Below are 25042 nucleotides of genomic sequence, written 5' to 3'. Positions count from 1 at the left end.
TAATGCATAAATGTGTTAAACTTTGAAGTCAGAAATAAATTATGACTCATTTTGAGGATGGTATTGGTAAACTAATATAATCTTCCAAATAATAGTGCCGTAAGGATTCTGGCTGAATTCTATTTTGAATAATAAGTTATCAAGTGAGTTTTTAAATTAAGCACCTAAAAAAATGAAGCAATGATGAGCTATAGCCCAAGCCACAGTGACTGGTAGCTTTACTAAATATATCAATTACATTTCTCATTGTTCTGACATAATACCTGACAAAATCAACTCCAAAAAAGAAGCATTTATTTTGGCTAGTAGTTTGAGAGGAAAGCAAAGCAGGAAGAGAAAGAGCATTAGGCAATTAGGAGGGAAAGGACAGGGAGGGAAGGAAGAAAGAAGGGAGGGAGGAACGAAGAGAGGGAGGGAGAGAGATGAGAGATGGAGGGAGAGAAGGGAGAGATAGAGAAGAGAGAGAGAAAAGAAGAGGGAGAGAGATGTTGGGCTAATGTTCACTTTATATTCTTTTTTTAATTCCAGTAGCCCAGCCTATGGAATGATGTGGCTTACATTCAAGGTGAGTCTTCCCTTTTTAGTTAAACTTTTCTAGAAATATCCTTGTGCCTTTAATCCCAGCACTCAGGAGGCAGAGGCAGGTCGATCTCTGTGAATTGGAGGCCAGTCTGGTCTACAAAGTGAGTCGAGGACATCCAAGGCTACAAAGAGAAACCCTGTCTTGAAAAACAAACAAACAAAAAAGAAACATGCTTGTAAATATACCTGGAGATCTGTTTTCATGATGATTCTAAATCCAGTTAAGCTGACAATGCATATTAACTGTCATCCTCAACCATACAGATCATACTCTGTTCTAGACTAAGAAGCCATATAAGACCTCTCTACTATACAACAGCATGCTAGATATTTCATGTGGTCATATTTTAACATCTCCATACTTGAAATTTGTTATCAATAGCAAACAATATCAACAAAAGATCATTGGTAACATCTGAAATTTAGCTAATGTTGATGGGAATTCTACAATTAATTTAATAGCCCTGGTCAAATGCTGTGGCTGCAAGCAGTTTAAAAGTGGAAACTGAGTGGTGGAGAGAGGGCTCTGTGGTTAAGAGCACTGACTGCTCTTCCAGAGGACCTGGGGTTCAATTCCCAGCCCCCCACATGGCAGCTCACAACTGTCTATAATTCCAAGCTCTGACACCCTCACACAGACATACATGCAGGCTAAATACCAATGCACATAAAGTAAAAATTTTTTAAAGTGGAGATGGAAACTTCTATGTACATTGAATTATTTTCATTGTTCTGTGTCTGGTACTTAGGAAATGTAGACTTTTAATACAAACTTACATTTATGGATGCCGAACTGCTGACTTCTCTCATTTACAATGGCATCAATGAGATTTCCTCTTTTTAAAGCAGCTTTATGTCAACTACTATGGCAGTCTACAGAAGCCAATTCAGAGGCAGCTTGTTCCTTTTGGGAAAGGATAACTTGCTTAGCCTTTGCCAACCACTTTTTGTCAGAGGCCAACCTTTGTCTTTCTTTACTTCCTGTTAGAAGCCAACCCCTGTCTTTGTATACCATGCCCCACTGGTCTTGCCGTGCCTCTTCAGTGGCTTTCTACCTGCCATAAGTGCTACCCCTTTGAAATACTACTGACATTGGATACCATGATGGTCTGAAGAGATCCTCCTTTCAAATTTGGCAAAGTGATCCACGTCTCTAGGGAAGAAAAACTGATGAAGTTTACAGCTGTGTCCTTTCCTGAGCTTTGATTTGTCCAAGGCTACAATCTATTCTAATGGGAAGGCCAAAACAGAGTGGCCAACAGGGAGTTACATAAAACCAACTCCTAGGTATCATTTCGGACACTTCAAATGACCAGCCCAGCTGCCCAGTAAAATTGCAGCCCAACTTCTCCTTTTGCACAATCTCCCTATCATTGCTCTCATGCAGGTCTATCCCTTGAGAGCACTCTCCTGTAAGGCTGTCAACATCATTCTCACTCAGCCAACGTGACTCTAGCTCTGTCCATTATTTCTTCTCCTTTCCTTCTAGCACATTCTTTAGGTTCTACAGCCTGAAATCTGAGTCTATCATACAGCAGTTCTCAAAGCTTTAGTGTTCATAAACAGTTTTGGATTCTAGCATATTTGTGACTCACTCAGAAAGATTCGTTTGCAACTATAATGATGACACCCACCAGCCTTTCAGTTCACAGAACTGTGACCTGTCCTTTCCACTCCCTGTTAAGTATTTCCGAGGCAAAACTCTTATAGAGTTCAGAAAATAGCAGAGATTTCATGTTGTTCCTGTGGTACTTTTTAAGTCGAGCTGTTGCTTATCTAATGTCTTACATTGCACTGTGTAACCTACCCAGCTCAATACAGCTTTTGAAAAGTGTGATAAAATCAGAATCATCAATTGTAACAAAATAAAAGTTACCCACTGGTCTGAATTAGTGGCACACAATTCAAAAGAAGCTAGAATGCACTTGTCTGTAGCTGCTTCTGAAACATTCAACTTTATTAGTAATTGCTGTGGGTGGCACACTTTCAGGGCACTATATACAGCCTTTAGTGATGTCTTCATTTATTCTGCAATGAGTTGCTTAAGCCAAAGCCAACTTTTAAAGAGAGAGAGAAAAAAACAGTGTGCCTGGGATAAAATTCAAGGCATCACCTGTACTAGATAGACCAGAGCCCTGCTCCTGGGTGACATTTTCAATTGATCCAGCTGTAGGAAGCCTTTTATGAAATGGTGAATGAAGAAGCCTTATTCATGCTTGTTCATATCAGGTCTCCACAGCCCAGTAGTGCCTCCTCTGACTGTTTAGAATGCCAATACTGACACATGCGCTGCCCCGCCCCCCCACCCCATCTTTTACTCCATTGTTTCTTAAAACATATTGCATAATGCTCGAATTAGGGTCTTGTGGAATTCCTGAAAACTGCTTTTTTTTTTTTTTTTCTCTAGATCCCACCCCACACCAACTAAGTTAGAGCCTATGGCTGTCTGCCCGAGGATAGGCTTGCAGTAGATCTAGTGTAGCTTCCCATACACTGAGACCGAGAGATCCAAGCCAACAAGTGCAGAGGTAGTGACTGGTGGCCATTTGACAGGGGAGTGATGAGGCCGGGACAACTTTCTTCCTTTAGTATATCTCCCTATATCTCTCACAGCAGTGTGGAGCTTACGTATTGTCTTGTCTCCTCCTCTTTGTTCTCTTAGCTTTATTTTTATTTATTTACTTTTCATTCTATTTTTTTTTTCTGTTTTAGGGACAGGGTTTCTCTGTGTAGCCCTGGCTGGGCTGGAACTGGCTCTGTAGACACGGCTAGCTTCACACTCAAAAGTTCTGCTTGTCTCTGCCTCTTGAGTCCTGGAATTGAAGGCATGAACTACCATACCTTTATTTTTTATTATTTCCTGTGTGTGAATGTTTTGCCTGCATGTATGTCTGTGCACCACATGTATGCCTGGTGCCTGCAGAGGGGGTGAACCTCCATGTGGGTGCTGGGAATCTAACCCAGGTCCTTTGCAACAGAATATGCTCTTAACTATTGAGCCAACTCTTGGTCTTACCCACTTCAGCTCACCTACCCTGTATTCATGAAGAACTTGTTCCTGTCTCTTGTCATTAATCTGTCTGCTGAGCCATCACCATCTTTTGGGAGTGGAAGAATTCTAAGGACAGTACAGGGCACTTGGAGGTATCAGTCATTAGCTTCCCTGTGCTGTATTTAATAGTATAAAATAGTAAAATTTCTGGCTGGAGGGATGGGTCAGTGGTTAAGAGCACTGACTGCTCTTCCAGAGGACATTGGTTGAATTCCCAGCACCCACATGGCAGCTCATAACTGCCTGTAACTCCTGTTCCAGGGGATCTGACACCTTCACATAGACATGCATTCAGTCAAACACCAATATACATAAAATAAAAATAAATTTTAAAGAAAACAAACAGTAAAAGTTCAAACAGGAAGCAGGTAAGAGTGATGGGAGGGGACAATGATTGGGCCTATTTCTACCAAAACTGTCTTTCTTCCTACTCATCTGACATTTTGTGATGTATAATACTCCTCCCCAGACTGGCCACTTCATTCTCTCATCTTCAGAGAAATGCCAATCTGCCGACAGACTCCATAAGAAAATTGAAGATATTTTCTATAAGTAAAAAGGTGAAATGGGTTTTATAACAGTTACCAATCAAAAACCTTCTGCACACTGTGGGCTTCGCTGGTTCTCCCTAAGAACTCCTGAACTGAAATGTGTCCCTCTACTCTTTAATGTAGAGCTTAGTGCTTTGTTCTCTCAGACCATCCCTTGCCCTAGGATGCATTTCAACCCCGAACTGCCCAGGTGGCCACTCTCCACCTAGCTTCCTGTTGAGCTATCTCCTCTGGATCTGCATCCCTTTCTCCCAGCATTGCCTGCTGAGCACCATCCCTTTCCTTCCATGCCATCAGCTGACTTGGTGACTCTTCTTCTGCAAAGTACAATATGACAGAAATCTGAAGGATGAAAATAACCTTTCCCTGACTGCACTCCCACAGCCCCAATTCTTCCTCTTTGGAGGAAAGTAAGGCAAAGTTTGCAAGGAGAAGGAAGAGTGAGAGAGATAACGGAGGAGTTCAGATTTTAGCAATTCTTTAGGAGTACAGCAGAGCCTTCTTTTCGTGAAAATTCCTTTCCCTTTTCCTTTTTTCCTTTGAATCTCAAACACATAAGTAGAAACTGACTTCATGCTGGCTATTGACTATCGTTCTTCAAAAGGGACAAAATGAAGTGCTTTTAAATAACCAAAGATTAGTTTGATGTGAGGTCTTCTGAATTCTTTAAAATTGATCACTCAACAAACATAATTACAGTCAAGCATTGATATTCAAAATTAGAAAGGTTAGGATTCTCTGCTTCTGTGTATTACTCATGCTTCTGTTATTATCTGTTTATAAATTAACTCTGCTAATTCAAATCTAAAATACAACTAAGATCAAAACTAAGATGGAAGGAAAAGAAAACATTATTTTTGTGAACATTCTAAGACCAGTTGTGCTTTATTACTGTGTCTCACTTCATTTTAAAAGCATTTATTTGTGTTCCATGTGTGTGATGTGCTGTGTATATAGGATGTACATAATTATTGCTGTGTGTGTGTGTGTAGACCAGAGGTCAATATCAACTGTCTTCCCTTGATGATCTCCTTCTCTTCCTCTTCTTCCTCTTCTTTTTCTAGAGACAGGATCACTAATTAACGAACTTCAGGAATCTGTCTTTGCAGCATGCGTGGCTACCCTCAGTTTTCTTTGTGAGTTCTGGGAATTGAAACTCAGTTTCTCATGATTCTTTATTGACTGATCCACCTCCCAACCCTTACCTCATTCATTTTTGGAGAAACCCTGTGAAGCAAGTATTGTGACCTTGTTTTACAAATGAAGAAACTTACCTGATAAAACAGGGTCAGATGAAAGGGGAGGAGGTCCTCCCCAATCATCCCCTATCAGTGGACTTGGAAAGGGGCAGGGAGAAGATGAGGGAGGGAGGGTGGGATTGGGAGGGAATGAGGGAGCGGGATACAGCTGGGACACAGAGTTAACAAAATGTAACTAATAAGAAAAAATAAGCAAACAAACAAACAATAAAACAAAGAAACTGAAGCTCAGAGAGTGGTAAAAAAAAATTGCTATAAGTTGTGGGAACAAAAAGAAAAAAAAAACAGAAGAAGCGGGATTTTCACTTAGGTCTGTAAGACTCCCAAACACAGTCTTCTTTTTCTCCTCTCCTCCACTCCCCTTCTCCTCCTGGTCTCCTCCTCCTTCTTCTTAAAATTTTATTTGTTTGTGTGTGTGTGTATGTGTGTGTGTGTGTGTGTCTGTGTGAAAATGTGCACATGTGAGTTGCAGGTACAAATGTAGGCCAGAAGAGGGTGGTAGAGACCGTGGAGCTGGACTTGCAGGTGTTGTAATGTGGGTGCTAGGAATGGGACCCATGTTCTCATAAATGGCAGGAAGCACTCTTAGCTGCTGAGTGATCTGTCTACCCCAAGCCCATGGTCTTTATCTATGACAATATGCTGCTTTTTGGTGCTGCATGTTCTTGGACTCTGGAGAGTTCTTTTGGACTTGCTTTATCTGTTTTGGAGATGATGAACAGTCATTTTTGTCTACTTAAGCTTTAAACACCAAAGAATAAAGTATAACACATTTCCACATATGAAAAGCCATTTGGAGTATTGTATAGAGGATTGTCATTTTTAAGCACTCTACACATAGTAATTGCTGACCAAGTGCAAGAATATCACACAAATTTCAGGAGTCTTATTTATTACGTTATACTATAGCCAAAAATGTGCCACAGTATTGGCCTTCCAACTCCTATGCTGAAAGGAAGCCAGGTAGAACACTATCTTTTTTTTCCAGGGACTTCAAGCTAAGGCATCAGTCACATTTGACTATATTCCAACTTCCATAGTAGATCGTGGGAGTATGATTTAATGCCCTTTGCTTAATGTCTCCTATTTTACTCTACTATCTCAGTTTTGGGGGATTTTTGTTTGATTGCTTGGTTGTTGTTTTGTTCTTTATTTCTTCCTTTCTTTCTTTTTCTCTTATCCCACTTTTAGCTCAAGTTTCTTGGTATATAAAAATAAAATGTAAAATGTCATAGGTACATGATTTACAGAGGTAGATTCCAGCTTCCTTTTAAGGCCAAAACTATGCATATTGCTTTTGTTTTATTGTTTCTTATCTATCCAACTGGGCTGTGAGTTTCCTTTTGGACAGGATTCAGGTCTTATTTACCTCTGTAGTCTCTTTCTCCTCCCCCTATGATGCTTATCCTAGTACTGCTGGAGGCCTTCAGCAAGGCCTCAATGAAATACGTATACATATAAGTTAGGGAGAGAAAGGTATAGGATTCCTTTTTTGTCTACCCTATACTCAAGAAAATAGCCTCAGTGGGTGTCTGAATTGTTTAGAACTTTTATTGCTATCTAAATGAGTTTAAAATGTTTAGTTTGAGATTGGCAGAAAGGTTTTTTGTGTCATTTGGGGTACACTGGCAAAAAATAACAGAATAACCACCTAAAAACCTAAAAGTGTCTTCACAAGACAAGTTATATGAGAAGATAAGGACCTTGGAAAGGTAGTATCAAAGTTGGTGTGGTGCATATGTGATGTCATTCAGGACACAGGCTCTTTGTATTCTTTGTTCTTTCTTGCTGTCTGTTTTATGGCCGCCAGATGGGTGCTTCGTGTCCATATGTCTTGTCTTCCCAGAACTTATTTCAAAGGTAGGAACAAAAGAGGCTTGGAAGGATTTCTTTACACCCCCGCCCCTTCTTTTACTAGTAGGGAAATGGCTTCAAAAGGGCCTTCAGTGTATTCTCCCTTTCTTCTTATTGGCTCAAAAGTGTCCCATGCTCACCCTTCTACCACTGGCATTTGTTGATCAAGACTTCCATGCTTTGTGGCCGACTTAGAAAAGTCATGGTGTACTCACTTGGTAAAGATTTCTCACTTTTCTAAGCTATATCTGCTTGGTGCCCTGCTTCCTGCATGAGCACTGTCAGTATTCTGTAAGGTTGAAATGAGAAATAGACGTTGGAGAGGAAACAGCCTTTTCTGTTACCAAACCCCCAAAATGAAGTCATTTGTATAAATAGTATATTTCAAAGATTTGAGTTAGTTGAGAAATTCTTAGACCCCACAACAGGGATAGGGTCTCAAATTTATTATTTGTCTATTGTTGCTTATGCTATTTAAATCTCATACCATTAACCTTGTAGTAAGTAGACTTAAAATTCACAAATAGGAATTAAGACTCCTCACCACCAACCCCTAGCCACTTGTCACTTGTGGAAGGCAAAAGAGCTGGCCCCAGGATCATGAGAACAGGAGAGCTGTCCCTGCCCCTCAGTGGTTGCAGCAGAATTGGCCCAGCAATTTACCTGCCCTGTGATGGCATGGGCAAGGGAGAGATGCCTCTCTCTGTCCTACCTCTTTCTACCTACATTGGCCAAAGAGCTGGCTCCAAGGTCATGAAAGCAGGGGAGCTGTTCCTGCCCCTCACATGGGCAGCACAGTAGAGCTGGCCCTGAACCAGCCCCAAGAGTGGGAGAGCAAGAGAGCTGTCCCAGTCCCTTGTTGGCTGCAGCACTCAGGAAAGCAGGCCCTGTACCTCTCCTGGGAAGCACATGTCCCTGCTGGCATGGACATGGGTGAGCACCCTGAGGGTGTGAGAGCAGGACAGTTGATTCTGCCCTTTGCCACTGAGCCAGGGCAGTGCTGGAGAGCTTGCCTTAGTGCTATGAGTGTGGGAGAGCTGGTGAGCTGATGAGCTCAGCCACCACCCAGGCCCAAATCCAGGGCTTTGAATTTGCCCATCTCAGCGTCTACCCCATCTGAGAACTGCTGGAGCACTTGAAGGGGCCAGTCCTGCAGATCCAAAGCTTCAGGGTCTCCACAACACAGGGCAACATCAGGGTATCCAAGAGGAGTCCTAGTGAGGAACAAGTATTGGTAGTGCAGCAGAAACCAGAGGCCTCAAAACAGACCAATGACTCATTGCAATGAACATTTGCAAGTAAAGAAGTGTGGATGAAAGGGTATACTGTGGGACACACTGTTACACACTACAACTTCATCAACGACCTTTTTTTGAGGGGAGGGAAGTTGCAACAGTGGAGGGTGGAAACGAAGGGACAAGGAAATGAGTGAGTGTGAAATGGTGTGAAATTCACAAAGAATCAAAAAAATGTTAAAACAAAACAAAAAACAAACACAAAAACAAATGGGGATAAGAACCAATCAGGGGGAAAATTGCCCAAATTTGCACATAAATTAAAAGCAATCTCTGGAGAACAATATCTGTTCCTCTGACCATAAAACCCATTATCCTCTTTCAATGCTTTTGGGGGGACCTCTTTTCAGTTTGGTATATTTTCACTCTTTAGAGAATCTCTAAAGCCTGTCTGATGAAAGGAGGGAAAAAAAATGTTCTTGATGCCACAACCCATTCAGGTACAGAGAACTTTGAAGGTTTTAATTCACATGGCAAAGCATTTGATGGAACTGGGATAAGATGCCCATTGCCAGAAAGAGTTATTAGAACACTGATGTTTGACAGTACTTTTCTAAGTTTATAAATGAGAGAGCAAGTGTTTATGCTCTCTCCCCTGCCTCCCAGAATAAAGCAAAGTCTTAGATGAGAGTGGCTGTCAGGGTATGTTCATGATCATGCTTCCTATATAGGAAACCTATGCAACACACATGTCCTGACTGAAAAAAAAAATGTTAGGACCTATTAATTTTCATATATGCTTTTCTGGTCTCATGCTTTGAAAGAGTCCCTTCTCAAGTTGTGGTTGGCATTTTGAAAGTGTAATATTTTGGTGTTTTTAAATACTTTCTTGGAATGGGACAGCCTAGGAAGCAGTTATACCCTAACTATCATCATGCAAATTGGTGATTGCTTCTTTGGGGGTTCATGCAATATCCTAATTTCTACTTGAGAATACCTCACCTCTTTCTCTTGTCCATGTGGCTTAAATAGAATGGACCTTATTCCCGAATTCAGGACATGAACCAAGATGAGTCAAAACTCCTCTGTGTTTGAGTCTTACTTCCTTAAATTTAGACTTCTGACAAGTTTAACCAAATGAAATCATAACATAGTCATTTTATTTTCGTGAGTGTTAAAACCATTCATTTGTTCAGTGAAAACAATTTGAAAATATTCACTTTTTCTCTAAACACCAACTATTGACACCTGTAATAACACCATTCATCTTACCCAGTTCTAAGGTAATACATACTTTAGTATTTATATCTTCATTTGAAGAATAGGAAAAAAAACATAATGTTTAAAAGTAAAGCTTTTTATTTAAAAAAATCATTTATACTGTCCACCTAATCAAATCTTAAAATATAATAGTACTTTTAGAGTATAGTTTCCGGCTCAGAGTCACTTTTTAACATTGAGAACACAATCTCAATTGAGTGAACACATTTTATAGCATCCCAGTAATACTAATAGATTTCTCAAAGTCAAAGCCTAATTTTCTTAAAAGTTTCAACAGGAGCCTACCTCTAATTTCTAGCCAAAATTTTCAGAAGCAAAGGAATGCTGGAAATGTCACTGATTCATATCAGACCACATCAGAGGAATGGAAGAGGAAGAAAAGGATGAACACACTGCTGGAGAAGTTAGGAAGAAATGAGGACTTTGTCATGGTGTTGGGCCTTGTGAGAAGCCTCAGGAGTTGCTTTCCTGATTAATACCACTTCCACTATTGCCCATTATCTAGACATTTTTAGTGTCCATATCCCATGATTCAGCAGTATGGATCATTGTCAGAGCTACTGAGCCTTGAGTTCCCAATAAGTAACTCCAAAAAGGTTGAGCTAGAACAAACCAAGTAACATGAAAACATCTGTTAAATATAGGTGTTTTTAATGAAGTAAATTATAACTTTAAAACTAAATGTTGATCTGGAGGATCTTTTTTTTTTTTTTTTTTCATTCTGTAGTCTCACAGCATGATAATGACCAACTCTGCAGGCTCATAACACTTAATAGTACCAAACAAATATTCCTAATCCAACCAGTTTGAAAAAAAAAAAAAAAACACAAATGGTACAAATATATGATGCTATTGGAATTGCTGGTAGGCTTGTTTTTATGACAGTAGACCTGTTAAATGTGTTCCCGAGGGACTGTAATTAAGAAGGAGGGAAAACATTGCTTAGTAAAGTTGGGATCAGGCCTTTAGAAGAGTTCTTATCCTTAAAACTGCAAGAGCTTGACCTGTTTATTGGAAATAGTTCTGCTAGAATTAGAAGCGGAAATAGGGGTATGATAATGAAACACAGTTTAAGCAGGAAAGGGCGGTAACACACATATCACTCCACACCACGCAAATATGCTGCCAGTTTAGATACAGAGCTGTGGTTGCTTTGTCAAGTGATTCTATTTTCTGTTAGAAAGGCTAACTTTGAAATACCATTTTCAGGAAGAGAGGCTGGAATGAGAGCCTCATTGAAATTACTACATCCTCGAAATTCTCTCATGCTGTTCGCAGTTAGGATGTCCTTATGAGCCATCTATTTCCTCATGGCTTTTTGGAAATAAGGCTCAGTCTTAACTGTTTACTAATGGTCCAGTTTCCAAATCTGGAAGCCACTAGAAGGGGTGTTGTTTTAGGTTTAAGGTTGAAGTCGAAAGTAGAGAGGATCTATGACTCCAGCACTTTTTGTGGCTGTGCTTACATTTCAGCCATGTTCACTGACACCACACATAGTCCTTTTTTTCTTCTTTCCCTGATAATCCAAGGAGTATGGTCATTGGCAACGTGGCACTCCCTCAAAATATTACCGTTTAATAGGAATTTTTAATTAACAGTTCTGAGAGATAGCTTATTAATACTAAGGAAAGAGGATATATTTGATGTATCATAATGTGAACTCATATTCATTGTTTGGTTTAAATATAGACATTTGGAGGAGTTAATTACTAAAAGCTTAGGGAAAGCCATGAGCTCCTGTCATCAAGCCATATTCTGCCACATTAATATGCCTGTGAGCATTTGTCCCTTGACAAACTTCTCTTGATTCTTCTGTACCATGTTCAAATGTCCCTCTATTCTTTTTTCAAAACTTTATAATTGATTCTTTGTGAATTTCACATTTTGCACTCCAATGACACTCAGTTCCCTGTCCCTTTGTATCCACTCATACCTCCCAGAAAGAGAACAAAACAAGACAGCATTTGAAATATATAGATCTTGTCCTGGAAGCTGTAGTGTGGTGGTGTGTCCCACAGCATCCCCTGTTTTTCCCACACTTCTCTTCTTGCAAATGTTCATTGCAATGACATTACAATGAGTCACTGGTCTGGTTTGAGGCCTCTGGCTTCTGCTACATTATCTATACTGGATTATCTCTATGGGACCCCTTTCACATATCCTGTGTTGCCTGGGTCACGGAGATCCTGCATCTTTGGATCTGCAGGACCAGCCCTTTCATATTCTCCAGAAGATCATAGATGGGGTAGATGTTGGGGTGGGCCAGCTCAAAGCCCTGGATCTGGGCCTGAGAGGGAGCTGAATTGACCTGGCTGGCTCACGCAATGCTGTAACCAGCAAGGGTCAGGGTCACCTTTCCTGTTCTGTCCTGTCTTCGTGGCTGGCTCACTCAAACATTCACCATCAGGGCCAGCTCTGCTATGCTTCCCAGGCAAGGTGCAGGCAGGCCCTACTCCCTGGAGTGGTGCAGGCAGTAAGGGGCATGGCCAGCTCACCTACCTAATGCAGACAGAAAGGGGCAAGGGGCAAGGGGCAAGGAGAGTGAGTTGTCATCTCTACCCCTTCCAAGACACCCCGTGTCAAATAAGGGGCGGGCCAGCTCTCCTGTGTACCCAGCCAGGACCGTCTATCTTAAGACTGCTCCATGATGTCTTCTAAGCAGTGGTCTCACAGAACAGCACAGAATCCCATGTTCTCAGTTCTTTTTGATAATTGGTTTGTGTGTGAGCATTGACGTATTACTCCTCTCCTCCATAAAGTAAGTTGTTTACCATTATAACTGGCATTTACTAGCAATCAATAAATATATATTTATAAATGGTCTTTTAAAAAGTTTTTCTGGGATGTAGCTTGCTTGTCTGCAGAGATTCAGATGTATCAAGGCATGCCACTTTGTTGGAGGAATGAGCAGTAACTAAAAGATTGGTCTGAATTAACAGAGATATATTTCATTTCAATTAGTACCAAAGTTGTATATAGTAGTTTCTATCTTTACATCGTTTATCTACTTATCAATCACATCTTTTAATTTTTACAGTAGGAATGGTCTTACAGGTTGCCCTCTATGTATATTTTTCAAGCCGATTTTCATGGAAATTCTTGTTTACATGGACTCTCATAGTGTTGGTTGCACAGAGACTTAAGACTCCTAGAATCGAAAACAAAGCAATAACAATAAAAGGAAGGGAAAAAGTCATGGCCAAATATATGAACAAAATATTCGAGAGGTAAGAAGTATCAAACATATTCATTAGAATTTAAAATAAAGTTGGGCCAGGGAGATGCTCAGTGTGCAGAGGTGCTCGCTGCTGTACCACCAAGCCTAATAACTTGATTTGGATCCCTTGGAACCTGTGCTGGATGGGTTTTGTCAACTTGAGACAAACCTAGATATAGTTGAAAAGAGGGAACCACCATGAAGAAAATGCTTCTATAAAACTGGGCTGTAGGCAAGCCTGTGAGACATTTTCTGAATTAATGATCGATGTGAAAAAGCTGAGCCCATTGTGGGTGGTGTCACCCTTGATCAAGGGTACTGTGTATAAGAAAGCAAGATGCAGTGTCCAAATGGGTTCTCTAATAAGGGGAACAGGGACTATTTCTGACATGAACTCAACGGCGAGCTCTTCCACTCGCCTCCCACAAAGGAGGAGCAGCCTTGCTAGGCCACAGAAGAGAACATTGCAGCCAGTCCTGAAGAGACTTGATAAGCTAGGGTCAGATGGAGGGGGAGGAGGTCCTCCCCTGTTAGTGGACTTGGAAAGGGGCAGGGAGAATATGAGGGAAGGAGGGTTTGGGAGGGAAAGAGGGAGGGGGCTACGGCTGGGATACAAAGTAAATAACATGTGATTACTATAAAAATAAATAAATAAATAAATAAATAAATAAATAAATAAATAAATAAGTAAATAAATAAATGGAAGCAAGTTGAGCAAGCCATGAAGAGCAAGCCAACAAGTAATGCTCTTCCATGGCCTCTGCTTTAATTCCTGCCTCCGTGTGCCTGCCTGAGTTCCTTCCTTTCCTTCCCTCAGTGATAGACTGATACTTGGAAGCATAAGCTGAAATAAACCCATTCTTCTCCAAGAATGAGAAGTTAGAGAGGCTAACTAAGATAGAGTCACAGGGTGCATGGAAAGAACCAATTCCTTTGAGTTATCCTTTGACCTTCACATGGATACTGTGGTGCTGCTGCACATGCACCTGCACCCGAGCGAGTGCGCACACACACACACACACACACACACACACACACACATATTGAAATAACAAACACAATTAGCTAATGGAAAGCAATAGCAATATCCTAAAACCCTTTCCTGCTGTTGGCATCATCAGCTCTAATGTGCACCAGCTTGTCCCTTGAAGTACCAAGAGTTTCCCCATATGGACCAACTGGTGAGACAGGGAAGGCTGATCTGTGATTTAAAAGCCCCTCCTTAAAATTTGCAGCAAGGTTAACTTGAAGATTGAAACAGTGAGATAAACTCCTGGCCACATTTATGTTTGCACTAATTCTTTATCAACACATCACCTATTTAGAGCAGTGGAAGCATTGACTCTCTGGAATCAGGACAGAACAACCTCCTTGTTCCTTATGCTCTGGAGATTCTCTTTGTGCAGACAATCACTAGGCATTCCTTGTTCTGAGCAATCCAAGGTTAATGTTCACCAGGAAACAAGGGTTCCTTTGAGGATGAATCTTGAGGCTGTCCTCCCGCCCGCCCACCTGCCCCAAGTTACATGCTAGAAATTTTCCAAGTACCAACTATAAGGAGTTATCAGATAGGAACTTCCCTTAAGCACAAAAGCTCAGAAAGAAAAAGCAGTTAAAAAGGAGGGAAGGAAAAGATAATAGGCTAAATGACTGTAGGTAAATTTGCTCCACAGCTGGAGCCAACATACTGACCGTTTCCATGGATACTGTCTCCTTTGGTTCTCATAACCACCCTATCAAATAGTTTTGGTATTGTGTTTTAAACAGAAGTAAACTGAGGTGTAGTGATGTAACTTGACCAAGGTCCACAACTAGGGAGAAACAAGGCTGAGAATCAAACCCAGGCCTTTTTCATGAGAAAAATCAAGGTTCTCACCCCAGAATGGAGAGCTTCTTATACAAAGCAGAGAAAATGGTCTTCCCCAGGACCTGCCAGGTATCATACAAACTTTAGGACAGAGTCCAAGAACACTCTGCAAACTTATACATGAGCCTTGAGTTTCAAAGTTTCATTTTTGCTGTAATTAGTTTGAGGGGATAAAAAACAAAAGTCTTGAGGACATCAGACTTAAACAATAATAAAATCAGAAAAGACTTCCAGGGCAAGCCAGGCGCTCCATACTCAGCCCTGTATAATGGGAAGCTAAACTTGCAGGGTTGACCCTGATTGATATCGAAGCTCACAATGACGCAGCCCAAGGCCTGTGTGATCTGTAGGCTTCATGTCCTGGCACACAGTAGGCTGATAACATTTGCCAAATGCTATCACAAGAAAAAAAATGTGATTGTACCAGTGGCTTAAGGAATTCAGCTTACTTGTATGTCATAGTTTACTGAGGATTCCTTTTGGCAAAAGGGCTATTGTGTCTATCTCTGACCTTCCATTTGTATATCTGATCTTCATTTAAATAACTGTCCACTGTCTAAAACAGAATTTCTGCTGCCTCTTTAGTTACATACATATTTTTTATATAAAACTTGGGGTGTTACTCTGTGGTAGATTGTATGCTTAACACAACTCAGGCCTTGGGTTCAATTCTCAGCACCAAAAACAAAGCAAAAAAAATGAAACAAAACAAAAAACAAAAAAACTTAAAACATTTTAGAGGCAAACACAGTGTGCCTTCTGATGTACCTCCTTACTGAAACTTCCATTGCCTCAGTGGAGAAGTCCTTATAAAAAGCCACTGGGGATGTTTGGAGGAAGTAGTATCATTTCCTGGGAAAGGACAGCAGGGCAGTATGTTCATTAGCTGTGGGATATATGCACATGGCCTTCATTTTTATTAAAAACCCACTAACAGAAATGATGTCCTTTCTCGGGCCTCCCACTGTCCTTCATAGCAGGATACATTAGTCATGTCAGACCCAAATTTACCTCTGTCCTACACAAACCTCTTATCTTGTGATGGTTACTGTAAATTACTGACATCAGCAAAGGCTTGTCAGGAAACTGAGGTAATTGAAAACTCTAAAGGACTTGGAGAAAATGCATCCAGGATTATTTCAGGTTTTTCCTCCTCTGTAGAGTTCGTGTCTCTCATCTGAGTCATGGTTGAAGTTGCTTAAAGGCTGTGCTCAAATCTCTTATCTGGAAAGGGTTTGCTTATTTGTGTTTCCTCTTAAGTTACTTCACTGAGGCTGTGATGTTTTGCCTCACTACTTTTACAACTTAATGTGGATATCAGCAGAGGAGATTGCTGCTACTCAGCATAGCTAGTGGTTATGTGGGGCATGAAGTTTTGCCACATGGGTCGGACTGCCCTGATAAGGCTATTGTAAATAGTTTTCACACATCTTCACGTATATTAAATTGTGGGTTTCTGGTTTGTTCTGGGCCCTTCCACATTTGTATGTCGCCCACTTCCTATGCTGTTTGCCATCTTGTCACCTGGTTGTCCCACTTGGACTTAGGGGCAACTCGCTGTTACTGATGGCGTCTTTAGAGGATGCTTATACTTTCCTGGCTCTTCCTGTGTTTCAGACTTTGTGCTGGCTCTGGAGTGAGCCTGTTGTCAATCTTTTCCTTCTGGGATCATACTGTTCTTGTACAGTCCGCTCCTGGGTCAGGCCTTACTACAGCAGGTCAAGGTTGCCTATTGAAGCCCAGAGGGAGACCTTCCTAGGACCAGGATCTTCAAGAAGGTGTTTTACGGTGACTCCTAAGCTACATTCTGGAAGAAAATAAAATAAAAGAGGATGTCCAGGCAGATGCAATCGAAGGGTTGGAGTGGGGAAGGGAAAGGAGGGGTGGGCAGGGAGAAGCATCAGCTCATGAAAGCTTTGTGGACCAAGCTAATGAAAATGTCCTATATTTTGGGTGGGTTAAGGAACCATGTAATGGTTTAAAGTTGGACTTTAGTGTAATCAAATCTGTACCAGTCAATTCAGTAACCACTTACTCATTTGATTTTTATTAGTATATCTACGTTTAAAAATTTAGTGTGAGTGCGTATGTTTATCGCTTTCAGGAGTCAGTCCTTGCCTTCTACGTTGTTGAGACAGGATCTCTTTTGTTTTGCACTCCCCCAACACTCACTGAGTTCAGTTTGTGGTGGTCTATTACTCCTAGGCAGGAGCCTGCCCTGGAATGTGTTCAGTATACCAGGTATCACAGTGAAGAGGACTGCCTTTTCTTCTCTCAGTAGCAATAGAAGCCCCATCCCAGATGAGGAGGCATGGCTTTTTTTTTTTTTTTTTAATTGAGTCTAGATTTCACATGTAAGGGACTCATTTCTGAATTTGCCTTATTTTCTTTAATATGATGATTGCTGGTCCCCAAACATTTTTCTACAAATGATATAATTTTATTCTTCTTTATGTCTGATAATACTATACACACACACACACACACACACACACACATATGCAATGTATGTGATAATTTATTTGGCCATTTCCTTCAGATGTTAAGGAAGAGTGGGTACACAGAGTACATGTTTTATTCTGAAGAAGGTTATAGGCTTAGGAGGGTTAGAAGAAAAAGATAGAAACTAAAACAGTAGGAGCTAGAAAAAATTTGGGGGCAATGTAGAAATATGGGATGCTTTAGCAAGTGATAAGCCACATGTCTGAGTAAGGATGTGGTAGGTTTTATAGAAAAAGGTAGGAATACAGCTGTTCCAATTTGATCTATTAAGCTTGAGCTGTTGTGAGAGCCTCGGTGGTGGTTCTCAGAGTTAACGTAGGCACGCAGGCTTGTGCCTCAGAGGAAGTCTGATTTCGGTGACACAGTTCAAGTCTCTGGTAGACAAGCAGGAATTAATGCTGTGGGTGTTGAAAGAGATGCTGAAGCCCAGTGATGGGAATGAGGAGAGCTGAGATCCCCAGGGGGCTCTGGGAAATGCTACCATTTAAGGGTTGAGTGAAAAAGCAAATCTTGGTCAGTGTGTAGGAGGGAAACCAAGAGGAATGTGGTTAGAGATTTAAAAGAGTACTTCTAAGGAGGAAGTCATCGAGGGGATTAAAAGCTGTCTGTTCTATGTGTAAAGATGTTCTATGATTTTCAAAACAAATTAAATACATTAGGTGGGACTGTTATTGCTAGAAACATGTAATAATGCGCTAATGGCATATAAAAAATACCACAGCGTGTAGACCAAAAGCACATTAAACCTGGCTTTCAAGATGATATATTATCCTCTAGAAATAAAACATAAAGGATGGCACCCTGCCTCTCTGTGAAGAGGACCTGGGTTGAGTTTGTTTTTCTAGCCAAGAGATGACATGTTCAGAGAACGGAGCCCTTTCTTTCACACCTACACCTTTTGTGGTCTGCTCATGGGTGGGTTGGCAGTGGCAGGCTGGAGTAATGGGGCAGAACGGCGCTCACAGACCCCCTGAGAACTCCTTGCATTACCTGGTCTCACTGCCTGAAGGAGCTCTACGGTAAAGCACACAGTTGACTCACTCCATCTTGCCTCACCCACAGAACTCCCCAGAGTCTTCCCAACTCTCAGTGATCTAAGTATATTGCAGGAAGTATTAGCCAACTTCACAGGAGACATGAAGTTGGAGAAGGTTCAGCTCATACCAGAGTGGTGAATCTGAACGGAGGACATAGCTCTCTCACTTCTATGACTGCACTCTAGTTGGAAGGCAAAAAAAAAAAAAAAAAAAAAAAAGGATTTAGATACCCCCACCCCCACTCCTGCCACTGCCACACACAAGCAGTTTTAAAATCTTTAATTAAGTTTAAAAAGTGCTGCTGTTCTTTTCCTGATATTTCTACCTGAAACAAGGTTTTGCTTCCCATGCAGCATGGTTTCCTTTGTTTTCTGGTTCTCCCATTATCTTGGTCTGCCCTCTGACATGGTTTCCCAATTCATGTTTTCCTTTCTCATTTCCCTCTCACACTGACACAAGCCACAAACCTGTAACTAGAATATCTGACTCACTCTGCTCTCCTCTTGCTAAACAGACATCATGTGGAACAGGAGGCAGGAACGCTCTTTGCGATCAGCCAGTACCGCCTGCACTCCAGTGCCCTTTGCAACAAGAACTTAATTATCCTAATTAAAAAGCCTACCTTATAGAGGAAAAAAAAAGATATTTGGGGAAAAAAGGAGTCGGTAGTTTGTCTTTATCCTATGGCTTGTGTTTGAAAACCAGAAAAGACATTCCTGCTGCTGTTTGTTTTATTTAAGGCCCAGTCACCCAGAGAATGCTTAGGTTGGACATTCCCCATGGGGAATGCTCAGGCCTTTCCATAGCTTGTTTGGGGAGTACAGTAGCTTCAGAGAGCTCTACTAACAGAACTACAGACTGGGTAGCTGATGAAGTTCTGGAGACTAAAGGCCCAAACCTAGGTATTGTTTCCCTCTGGCTACCTAAAGGAGATTATGTTTGTTTCTGTCTCCTTGCTCCTGGGCCATCGCTGGCACTCCTTGGTTTGGGGACACATTCCTCCAGTTTCTGCTGCTACCTTTTCAAGGCCCTTCTCGTGTGTGTCTTTCATATTGCACTACACTAACCTCAGCTTAACTTAATTATATTTGCATGGACCCTGATTTCTGGTGAGGCTGGAGTTACAGGTATCAGTGATTAAGCACTTCAGCAGATCTTCTGAGGGGAGGCGGAGTTCCATCTAACCCGTGATTGGAATCAGGCACTTTTTCTTTTCCGGTCACTTTCCCCTTTGACTACCTTTCATTTATGAATGCTTCTGCCTGCTATTTCTTCACTCCCGTGAATGCCCCATGAATGCCCCCTCTTCTACAGGCAGCATAGGCCTGTGTACCCATCTTTTAGAGCTCAACCATAGCAAAGATAAATTAGACCAAGGAAATGCAGTAAGGCAAGTATCTCTTCTTGGTATATGCCTTTAATAAATATTAATGGTATATGCCTTTAATAAATATTAATACAATGCTGAGACGGTGCCTTAACCTAAGTGCATTGGTGAAACTTTGCAGTGGGTAAGAATACCTTTTCAGTAGATATATTTTCCTGGAATACTCCTACTGTGCATATCCTCTTTCTCGGTGCCTTTCTGTTCCTAAGGAAAAGCAGACAACTTGATTTATCTTCGAATTGGTACATTTATCTACCTCCTGGTTCTACATGTTTGAAGGGAGATGCGTTCCTCATAAGGAAGAGCTTGAACTGCAAGGAGTGTGCTTCTGAAAATGCCATCCTAGGGGAAAGCAAGTGGCCTCTAAGCCCATTTTAAGCTGCTGGTAGTTTTCGTAGAATGAACATGGAGACAGAGGGCATTCAGTTGCTAGGAAAATAGAATAAAATAAACATCATCTCCCTGCCCTCTTGTTTACTTTTTCACTTTGGGGTGGGCTGCACTTGCCAATCTGTCCTTCCCATCTCAGTGGTGGCCGGCAAGTCTGTCTCTCAGGTGTGGGATGCAGTTGCCAGCTTAGCAAGGATGCGTTGTGAAGAGCAAAAGACAGAGATAATAGTTCACTGGCATCAACAACCTGCCTCCTCCCACCCGCAGACCCCGGGAATAATAGACTAAGCGCTGCTCTCCTCCACCCCCTCCTCCTGCCGCTGTCAGAGTCTCTTCCCCTTCCCCACAACTGGGAACTCGAGGGAGCAGATTGTTTTGGCTGGAATTAGTCGGGCACAGATGGTACCGCCTGCTGCACGTTCCTTACTTCTTATTGGCTTCTCACGCAGCTCTGTGAGGTCTGTTTTTTTTTTTTTTTTTTTTTTTTTTTAGAAGTTCAGGGGAAGGGGAAATGGCTGAGGCTCTTGCTCATGCCTGATTCTAGCCCAGCTGTTTTGAGCAGACTAGCAGCGATGGGGATCTGGCTGGAAAACGCCGACGGGGTAAGGGGCTTCCGCCAGCTTCCCATTGCCATATCTAGTGCTTCAGTTTCCAAAATACACACTTTCTTCGAGCCAAACAGTTTCTGCCTAACTGTCTGACGGATCTGCCTATGACGAGGTACAAGGCAGGTGCAAACGTCTGAGAAATGAGGTTTCCCTCATTCCAAAACACAAACGTCGTGTTTGCTCTCCGTTTATACGGGGAAAATAGTAATGATCAGGCTGCGAGATCCATTACAGGCAATTCACTGGGGTTAACAATCCAGTCCTCACACTACCACAGTGTGAAACTCAAGAGATTAATAAATTCAATTTTCTCACCTACGTAAATAGGACATTGGACCAAAGAACCTAAGAAGTTCACCAAAAGCCCCTGCTCGTCTTGCTATACTCTCTGGGCGTGGGGAGGGTCCTTCTCCTGTTCCACAAAGCCAAACTCATCTGTGCCTCAGATGGCTCACTTCTTCTCATCGATCAGTCTCAACTTCCCAGGAAGCTTTTCCTGACGCCTCAAATTCTAGCTGAGTTTACCTGTCCCCTACTTCCATCTTACTGTTTTCTCACTTGCTTTTATTTTTCAGCTAAGCAGTCCTGTCTGCTGGGAGCGTGTGATTGTTATTTTCTTCCTTCCCTCCTAGAAAGCACATCCTTGGAATTGGCATTACAGGCAGTTCTGAGCTGTCATATGAGTGCTGGGACTTGAACCCGGGTCCTTTGGAAGAGAGAACAGCACTCTTAACCACTGAACCATCTCTTCAGCCGCTAGAATACACATCATTAAGGTGTGTGGAGGGATATTGTTTGTTTACCACTGTATTCCTAGAACATAGAGTGGTTGTTTGGCTCATTGTTTGGCTTATGCAATTGCTTTTGAAATCAATTGAAAGCAATAGAATCCCCTGTGTAAGGATGAGAGCCCTGACCTCTGGTTCTGGTTCTCTCGCTGCTACATCATCATCTGGTGGCTTATTTCCACTCTACCTCAGCATTTGAAGGTCTAAGGCTTGGGATGGGAAGTGTCCAGGATTTCTCCTGCTCTAACCTTCTTTAGTATTTTCCCATTAGTTTGGCTTCTCCTGATTTGTTCATCTCCAAGTGTTGGTTACTTTGAGCATACCTGAAGCTCTGTTTTCTCCTCTGCTCAAGCATTTGAAAAGAGCACTCTACTGGGGTGTTTTGAAGAGAGTATGGAATACCGTTTCAGAGGAGTAGAGTTTAGGCAATCTGGAGTCAGCTGCTTTCCAGATTATTGTGGGATAGAAACAAACACTTGTGTGTTTTCAAGCATTTTCAGACCTCAGTTTCTTCATCTATAATGTGTGGGTGGTAGATTAATTGGTTGTTCAATGTATGAAGGATTCAGAGAAGTTGTGCCAGTGGGAATAATGGTACTGGGAACTAGTAAAGAGGGCCCAGAACTGTCAGAGGAGAGACTGGATGAAGACACAGGCCCTTGATGTCAAAAGCCTTTGAAAAAGCAAGTCGGCAAAAGGCATCAGTAACAGTTACGGATTTTTGAAGAGCATTTCTCCAAATTGAGAACATCTTTGGCTGTCGTCAGTGGAGACCCTAGGCAATAAGAAGTGATGAGGCACAGATGCCATGACAGCTTAGAGTAGCGCAGGTTTCCAGCATAGATTGGTTTCATTCCACTCTTGCTTGAGAAATTCTCATACACCAGAAAAAAAACTTCATGTGGGAACTAACTCATGTCTTTTGATGTTTCCCTAGCCATTTGAAAAGAGCATTTTACTATGGTGTTTTGGGGAGCATATAGAACACTGTCTCAGAGGACCAGAGTTTTGACAGTATGTGATTAGCTGCTTTCCAGATTATTGTGGGATAGAAACAAACACTGGTATGTTTTCAAGCATTTTCAGACCTCAGTTTCTTTTATCTATAACATGTGAGTGGTAGATTAATTGCTTTTATTTTCCTAAATGTTGTCTTTATTCATGGGAAAGAAAATTTTTATCAATTCTAATGTAGACATGAAGTGTGCCATCATTTAGTTACAATCATCAAGGAGTTTACAGCATAAGGTGTTACAGATGAAAACCCCCATGAAAGTGTTTTGTACAGTCATTACTTTCATTTTTGTTTTCAAAAGTAAGGTAGTACATGTTTATCAGTTCTTGTGGCTAGAACTCCGCTTGTTGGAAGGTTATGTTGATTCTCCCATCACTCTTTATTTCAAAGTGGATAAAAGGTCCATTTTCATGGAATTGTCTTTGGTGTTGTAAATGTGTGTTATATTGAGGAAAAGAAAGGTAAGCACTCAGAAGTTAGATCGATTATTCTTAGGCATACCTACTTTAGGAATGTCTTTTTAAACAAGTTGGGCAGAGTGGCTTATGCTTCTATTTTTTCCCTCTTGCTCAGATCTGCCTTTAACCAGAATCCTATGCACTCACACTTTCTAAGCATGTTCAGTAATGAGGTGGTAGAACTCCACAGAGTGCCTCAGACGGCAGGAAGTGGTTGAGGGTTACTCGGTAGTTGGTGTTCTTCCTTTGTGTCCACACAGATCTTGGGCTGCCCTGTAGTTTTGGGAAATGTTTCTTCTGGAAGTGAGATTGTTTAGAAGACATGTGAAAACCAAGATCCAGGTTGCTGTGGTCACTAAATGTACTGCCTTGCTTCCTCCAAGTTTAGTGAGGTTTCTGAGTCTCCTTTCTAAATTTATATTATTTTATGCATCAGTATTTTAAGTTAATTTAAAGGGTATGTTTTTCCTTCCAGAAACAAAACTGGACAGAAATATACTGTAATTATTTGCCTTATATTATAAATTTTATAATATAATTTTAAGAATCGGTAAAAGTGATTATTGTTTAAGGAAAGGGCATGTTTTGTTCTGAGTTTTGTTAAGTGGTGAGAAAAAAAGCCAGTTTAATATTTTCTCTATTTAATTATTGGTATACCTTAGAAATTGTTTCACTATTTTTATGAAGCTCTCCTAGGAACTTTGTACTTTTCCAGTATCAACATTTTAAATGTTTTCAATTTATGTAAGATAACAAAATCGAAACTATCTCATAAGCCCTCTGTTTAGACTCCATCTCTTGAGTATCGTTTTTTTAAAGATACAATCTATTCAAGTATATTCACATAAACTTAGCAAAGCTACACAAACACACACACACAGTCATGTATACTCATACACTCACACACTCTCATACACACACAAACACCAAACTCATTCACTCACACACACTTACTCAGACACAAACACTTGCACACATGCACATGCGTGCACACACACACACACACACACACACACACACACACACACACTTCCTTATGACTGTTCTGGACATGGTCAGATCGCAAGGCCGCAATCTTTCCCTGAATGCTTCCTTATGTGAAGCTGGGGTTTTGTCCTCACCAATTTTAAATTTCTTGCCAGAGAAGAAGTCTATTTTTAACATTTTGGGGTCTTATCCTTTCTTTCCAACCTAACAGGCATATTCTGTAGAGTGAAAGAAAGCTGATGGGGCACACTCACAAGTCAGGATCCTTAGGATTTGCAATTTCTGTGAAATCAAAGCTATGAATGAGGACGACCAATTAGAAATACTTAAAAGATCATTTGTCACCACTTTAATCTTCATGTATTTTTAAATCATCATTTTCTTTGACTAAAATTATTAGAATCTTTGTCATATTCTTCTCAAGGCCAAATGGGAATGATGATGTTCATTTTCCATGCTCTGTATTTTGGAGTATTTTAATATGTCACACTAGATTATAGGTGGTAGGTGACTGGTTTAATAGAGGAATTTCAGCTTGTGGCATATGCAGCATCGTGTCGTCTCAATGTCATGCCTCTGATTAATGCTTCACTTCATACACAAATGAAGACTGAGGGATTTATCCTGTTACTTAAGAGCATTTGTTTAATTCAGAGATTAATATATTATCTTCAAACCTGAAACAGAGGCCCTCTGAAACTTTAACCCAAAAAATTGGACACGGCCTACTAGCCCAAAAAGAACATCTTGCCAATTTTCTCCATGTTTATTTAAATATTTTGCTCTAAAGGAAGCAATCATTCCTTTATACTTCTTTAAATTTAGTATTGACATTTTTTTATTTTGGGAAAGGAGGTCTTTTTTTTTTTTTAACATGGATACAGGAAAAGAAAACTCTCCAATAAAAATATTGTCTAAAAAGTTTGTTTTGTTTGCATGATTTACTAAATATGTACAATTTCAATTCACAGC

The 25042-nt window shown here is 41.0% G+C and overlaps 1 long non-coding RNA gene across 1 annotated transcript in view; it reads left to right on the top strand.

Moving 5' to 3' along the window:
- The first annotated feature begins 527 nt into the window (after window positions 1-527).
- Window positions 528-25042, top strand: part of LOC129671352 (uncharacterized) — a 50932-nt gene continuing 26417 nt past the window's right edge. The window contains exon 1 of the long non-coding RNA XR_008719343.1: window positions 528-565. This is a non-coding gene — a long non-coding RNA (uncharacterized LOC129671352). The remainder of the gene's footprint in view (window positions 566-25042) is intronic.

This window comes from Psammomys obesus, unplaced genomic scaffold (assembly GCF_907164565.1).
Source record: "Psammomys obesus unplaced genomic scaffold, mPsaObe1.curated_primary_1811, whole genome shotgun sequence".
Classification (NCBI taxonomy): Eukaryota; Metazoa; Chordata; class Mammalia; order Rodentia; family Muridae; genus Psammomys; species Psammomys obesus.
The sequence above is the reverse complement of the archived record's forward strand: the minus strand, read 5'-3'. Positions and strand labels throughout refer to the sequence as shown.